Source organism: Cyphomyrmex costatus, unplaced genomic scaffold, assembly GCF_001594065.2.
Source record: "Cyphomyrmex costatus isolate MS0001 unplaced genomic scaffold, Ccosl1.0 scaffold67, whole genome shotgun sequence".
NCBI lineage: Eukaryota > Metazoa > Arthropoda > Insecta > Hymenoptera > Formicidae > Cyphomyrmex > Cyphomyrmex costatus.
Window position 1 is genome coordinate 61184 of NW_017280233.1, and position 7681 is coordinate 68864.

Here is a 7681-nt window from a genome sequence, read left to right on the forward strand (position 1 = left end):
GGAAATGATCCAGTTTATGAAACCTTTTCTTGATTGTGTACAAATTCTACTGAAAAAGTATAAGTCTGTTGAGTCCAATCCTCAGCTGGATTTGTGTTCCATGTTCGATATATTAAATAATGCATTTATAGATTATTCTTCTGAATATCAAACAATGCTTTATTTTAAAACATTGAATACTTTCATAGAACCTCAGGAAATACGTATTAACGCGTCCATTGGCTCTAAATCTACAAAAACCGGTAGAGACATTGCTATAACAAATCAAAAGATATGTATTGTACCACTTGAAAAAATACTTAAAACATTTCTAGAGTTGCCGGATGTATATACCGAAATAACGTCTAATATTCAAAGACTTAAACAGGATAAAATAGTTACAAATGTACTACAAAGCAAAGTCTGGCATTCTATTGCACAACAATATGATACTGACGTATTACCCTTGATTCTATATTTCGATGATTTTGAAATTAATAATCCATTAGGTACACATCGAGGTTTACATAAACTCGGGGTAATATATTGTACTATTGGTGGTATTGACGAGAAAAATTCTAGTAGTCTTCAAAATATATTTTTAGTACAATTATATAATGTAGTTGATTATAATCAAGTTGGAAATAAAAAGATTTTTTCAGAACTCATTAATCAGATTAATAAACTGCAGACTGATGGTATAACCATAAATATAGGAGGTTTGACACAAAATATAAAATTTGCTTTACTGCATATTCTTGGGGACAATTTGGGACTTCATGCCATATTTGGACTAAATACAAGTTTTAATTCTAATTATTCCTGTAGATTTTGTCTTGTAAATACTAAAACTCGTGAAAAACAGATTATTGAGGACGCTCAATTATTTCGGACTGTTGAAAATTATACAATAGATGTCATTGAACAAAAACATGGTGTTTTAGAAGAATGTGTTTTTCATTCAATAACAAATTTTCATCTTACAAAAAATCGTGTTTGCGATTTAATGCACGACTTACTTGAAGGAATTTGCCGCTATGATTTAGGTCAACTTCTAAATAGATTAATAACTAAAGATAAACTATTTTCTCTTGAAACATTAAATAATAGAATTCGCTTTTTTGATTTTGGAACTAATTATTTTACAAACAAACCGCCTTTAATTAATATAAATTCTATAAATAAAAAACATATTATTTATTCAGCATCCGAAATGTTGTGTTTCGTACAATATTTGGGTTTAATAATTGGTGATCTTGTTCCGAAAAAAAATAAAACTTGGCAATTATATATAGTTCTTCGAAAAATGATATCCATTATAATGGCACAAGAAATAACCAATGACAACATTACTTTGCTAAAAGAATTAATTAGTAAACATCATAAATTATATATGAAGTTATTTGACGATACGTTGAAACCGAAACATCATCTTTTACTTCATTACCCGCGTTTGATGGAACAGGCAGGACCTCTTGTACAAATGTCATCCATACGATTCGAAGCAAAACATAAAGAATTAAAACAAACTGCAAAAGCAGTTTCGTCAAGAAGAAACCCTGCGTATACATTAGCTTTGAAACATCAATTACAATTAAATTATCGATTATTTATTTTAAATAAAGGATTTGAGAAACGTGTAGAATGGGGTACAATATTGTATGAAAGCTTGACAGACATTGACCTCTATATTGATTTTAAAAGTATTTTGCCCTCTGTTTCTTTTGATAATTATAAATGCATTTCTTGGATTAAAGTAAACGGAACATTTTATAAACCAGACATGGTTCTTAATGTTAATAACAGTGATTGTAAGTTTGCTAAATTAAAATATATATTTAAAAGCGATTTAAATGAGATACTGTTTATATATAAGCAACTAAAAGTAGTACAACTAAATACTCATTTTTATGCACATGAAATAATAGAATTGCAGTCTTGGGGTTTTATATTTCAGTCAAAACTGACATTGTATAAGCCCTGTAATATACATCTTTCTGTTGATTGTAAAAACTACATTCCAGTTGTACCTTAAGCTTAACAATTATATATTTTATGTTTAACACTTTATTTTAAGTTTATATATATAATTTAAGTATTATATAACATATGAGGTATGATAAGTACCTCTCTCTCTTGTTTCTTTTATTTTGAATTAATAAAATACTTTGTAACAATCTACAATATAATAAAACACTTCGTAATAATCTAAAATTGTTTCGTCTTATTGATTAAAAACCGGTTTTCGATAAGAATTATAAAATTTAAAGACTGAATTAAAATTCTAACATTGTGTTAATGGCAATACATCTATAATGTAAACATGCGAATAAATAAATATACACAATGTATCAGAATGTAATTCTGCCTTTATAAAAATGTTTTTATAATTATCATAATTATATTAATTTATAGCTTTATAACATTATTATAACTAAAAATAAAGGTTATTTTTAGTCTTATTTGTGATTTTTAAATTAATTAAAATATATTATACATACATATTTATTGTTTCAGAGTGTGGAATTTACAAAATTACTTGGAAAATGGACTTGGTCTCTATCTCTCATTTATTTTTATCAATATCACATTTTTTGTTACATTGATTATTAACTTATATGGGATATTGGTAAAAATAGATGAGTGAAAAAAGTTTATTTTCTCTGTTTTTACAAAATAATAAGGTGCCCACTGTTGCATGAAGCTTTTCTATTGATATTAGTAAATCTGTTAATTCTTTGAATTAGATGTGTCTTTTCAAATAAACATCTAGTTGCACTAATCAACCACATTATTTTTTTTAATTAAAATAGTCTTGAAATAGTGTAATGATCTTATTGTTTCAATTAAGGGTAAAATTCACAGATAGAGAGAATTTTACCCTTAATTGAAACAATAAGATCATTACACTATTTCAAGACTATTTTAATTTAAAAAAATAATATGGTTGATTAGTGCAACTAGATGTTTATTTGAAAAGACACGACATCTAATTCAAAGAATTAACAGATTTACTAATATCAATAGAAAGGCTTTATGCAACAGTGTAAAATTCTCTCTGCGAATTTTACCCTTAATTGAAACAATAAGATCATTACATTATTCCAAGACCATTATAATTCAATAAAATAATATAGTTAATTATTGCAACTAGATGTTTATTTGAAAAAATACGACATTTAATTTAAAGAATTAAATATATAAATAAATAAATTAATTATTTAAATATATTCAGAGATTTTACTTACAATACAAATATATTTAATATTTCTTGAAATAATAATTTTATTTACTTAATATTTGATATTCTTATATTAATATAATAAAATGTTGATATATTGGTACTATAATATTGATTTCTTTACATGTGCAATTCATACAATCAATTTCGTGTTTATTTGAAAATGTAATATTTACATTTTGATACAGAATTTTGTCAAAATAAGTATTGTTCCATTTGCAATGCAAACATTAACTGTTCATGGAATTATATATATAAATCAACGAAATGTATGACGAATATATTTAATAGTATATACAATTAATTGAAACATAATTCAATTTTATTTAAGTAAGTATATCAATAATCTGCGCAAGATTTAAGTAAAAATATAATTATGATAAATTTATTTTTACTTGATTATGAAAAAGAATTATAATGAACAAATATAATGTGATATTCCTATAATCACATATAATAATTTCACATTTATATTACAATCAAATTCCTAACTATGAAATATTGTTTCAATTCCACATGTATTTAATTTAACATGATGTTCTATTAATTTAAAATAATATGTCATTGTTACAAATAAAAAGATCATAATTGAAATCAATAACAAATATAGATGAATTAACTACTTATGTTTGTGACGGCCCGTGATACATACGTTTAATTAAATCAATGTATATTTTTATTCATTCAACAGCATTTTTTTCTCAGTGTACTATAATAATAATAATTCCAATATATCACATGTAAATAAAAAATTATAATTTATCCAAAAGTAGTGTGTATACACAGGGAATGGAAGTAACTCGTTACTTGTAACGAAGTTACAGTTACAAGTTACTTTTTTGGTAACTTTACTGGTAACTGCGTTACTTTCTTTTTTTGGTAACTGTAACGGTAACGAGTTACATTTTTTGGGTAACGGTAACGAAATTTACAGTTATTTTTGTCGTTACTTTGCACACGATTGAACACGGTTCGATTGGATACATGCTATTTATAGCGCTTATCAATAAGACTTGAAAGCCCTTAGACATTCGGCCGTTATGATTCAGTAATTATTTTACACTTCTATCTTCTATGTAATACATAGGACATACAAATATTTCAGTTTGCTGCATATTTTACAGGTTTTAGAATTACAAAATTGTGTTTAAAAAAAATTAAAAAATAAATTAAATAATAGTAAAATGAGAAGGGCTATGAACCCAAAAGCGAAACAGTTTAAAAGACGATGACAATAAGTGTCGAAACGTCGTTTGTTTTTATCTTGTTTTATCTATGTATTGTTCTAATATATATTTATACATTTAATTACATTGTCATGGTCGTTCTTATCGGAAATAAACTGTTTCATTTTTGGCTCGTAAACCTTCTCATTTTACTTTTATTTAATTTATTATTTGAGCCATTCTACATTGTTTTTTTTTTTAAATAAAACTATATATTTGTCAGTATTACATATAAAAAAAAAAAATGCAAAAGTACATTTTTAAATTGATTTTAAAAAAGTAACGGAAAAGTAACGAAAAGTTATTTTTCAAGTAACGGTAACTGTAACGAGTTACTTTTAAAAAGCGATAACTGTAACTGTAACTAGTTACATTTTTTACTCGGTAACGAGTAACTGTAACTAGTTATTTTTAAAAAGTAACTTTCCATTCCCTGTGTATACATATAAACCCCTTAGTTGACACGTAACATACGTCTGCCTTATCTTATAAGTATAAGCTTTATGCCACTTGGCAACTAAGGGGACTCATATATGCATATATATATATATATATATATATGTACAATATATGTGTATGTGTGTGGCGCGTGCGTGTGCTGCAAATGTAGTACAATACTCCTTATCACCTTTGATGGTTTATATATCTATATACATTTTGCATATATTGCAGGTATAATAATGCATGGAAAGAATAAGGAAAATATGGATAGACCTAAACGAAATCAAATAAAACCGTTAAGATACATAACAACAGAATCTGATGATACATCAAAAAAGAAAAAAAAAGATGGGCTATAATTAAAAAAAAAAAAAAAAAAAAAAAAAAAAAAAAAAAAAAAAAAAAAAAAAAAAAATTCTAACATCCATGATATCGCAAGTGTTCGATCATCAGTCACAAGTATAGACGATGAAAATTGTAATAACTCCATTGACAAAAGACAAAAGACAGTTTTCACCGTATAATCTAATACCTATAACTTCACATCAATTTTCACTTATTACAACGTCATCGGACAGTTTTCCTAATTGCTCATCTATGATTACTTCGTATTCTTGTCTTCAACCACGGACAATTTCGATGCCCACTGAAATTGCATATAGCCCATCTTTCAACAATAATAATCATTCACGAAATGATAAACTGCAAAATTGCTTACCTACAATCACTTCATACTCTTCTACTCGGACAACTTCAATACCAGTTTACGCTGCACATAGCATGGCTTTAAACTATAATCATCCACAAAACAATATACCATTGAATGTCCCACCTACAATCACTTCGTATTCTTCAACTCAAGTACAAACAGCATCAATACCTGTTAATACTATAAATAGTCTAACTTCCAATTAAAACATTCCACAATGCAACACTTCTGTTCCTACACAATTGACATCTCAAGCAAATATAACGGATTCTGTACAGACCACCTTACCTGTATATTTTCTACATTCTATAGATCAAAATCATACCGAATCTTCCGTGCACCAACTTTTGCAGAGTGATATAATGAATCTACCTCCGGAACCTTCTTATTATCACAGTAACAATAATACACAGCCTTGCAACAATACCACTATTAACGATATATCAAATAATGATAAACATTACGAACAGGGTTGTAAGTAATTAATTACTTTTTAAATTAAATTACCAATTTAATTGACAATTGATATGGGAAGATTCAATTAAATATCGTTTAATTTACAATTGATTGAAACAAATTTAATCTAAACTCTTTAATTGACGATTGATTCGAGAAGAATTAATTGGAAGTCGTTTAATTGACGATTAATTCGAGGGAAATTAATTGAAAGTAATATAATTGACGATTGATTTGAGGGGAATTAATTGAAAGTCATTTAATTGACGATTGATTCGAAGTGAATTAATTGAAAGTCGTTTAATTGACGATTGATTCGAGGGGAATTAATTGAAAGTAATTTAATTGACGATTGATTCGAAGGGATGAAAGTCGTTTAATTGATTCGAGGAGAATTAATTGAAAATAATTTAATTGACGATTGATGTGAGTCAATTCAATTAAAGGTAATTCGATTAACGATTGATTTAATTAACCAAATTAATTGAAGATTCGATTGACGATTGATTTAAGGAAGTATTTTTGCCTTTAGCATGGGCTTCACAAAATCGATTTTTTTTTTTTTCGTTTTTTAATATATGTAGATACTGTAAACCTTTAAGATATACTTTAAAATATTTGAGAGTTGAAATTTCCTGAAACGAACATAGATAATCGGTTTCTCTCAATTTGTGCACTTTCCTCGAAACAGTAACTGGGAAATGATAATAACATAGGAATTTATTTGTCATTGATCTCTATTTGCTTATTAATTTATTAATTAAACGATATATTTATGTATGTACACGTAATAAAGACAGTAATAATAGTAATATTAATATCAATAGTTTGTTTAAATTTTGATAGAATAACAAAAAATATAAAATAGCGTTTCTTATACTCACTCTAAGAATTGTTGATCTTCTGACAAATGTCGCTGTATCTTGCAAACCGTTGGTCCAATCGCTTTTTCACCTTACAATTTTCGATAGAACTCGTCGAGTACTATAAGTAACGCTACTCAGAACTACTCGGTACTCTCAAAAAATTTTCCGACGTGGGACTTAGAAAAAATTTGAAGTCAAAATTTTTTGAGTACCGAATAGTTCTGATCGGAGTTCTGGACAGTTCTCGGCGAGTTCTGTCGAAAAGTATCAGGACTCAAAGCGATTGGACCAACGGTTTCCGAGATATACTCACTCTAAAAATTGTTGATCTTCCGACAAATGTCGCTGTATCTTGCAAACCGTTGGTCCAATCGCTTTTTCACCTTACAGTTTTCGATAGAATTCGTCGAGTACTATAAGAAACGTTACTCAGAACTACTCGGTACTCTCAAAAAAATTTTCAAAAATTTCCACTATTTTTTTTAAACTTTATTATATTTCAAAAATGTTTTTTATGTATCAAAAACTCTAGGTATTCACAAAATAGTTCTGTTAAGCTGATCAGAACTATGCGACCTTGAATTTCGTTAAAAAGTTAGCACCCCATTTTTAAAAAATTATTAAAAAATGATTATTAAGCGCATATGTCATTAAAAATCATAGAGAACTCTTCGTATCGTCAAAAAGAAGCAGGAATTATCATCAGAACTATTGTATCTAAAAATTAATTTTTCAAAAATTTTTAATTTTTTTTTTAATATTC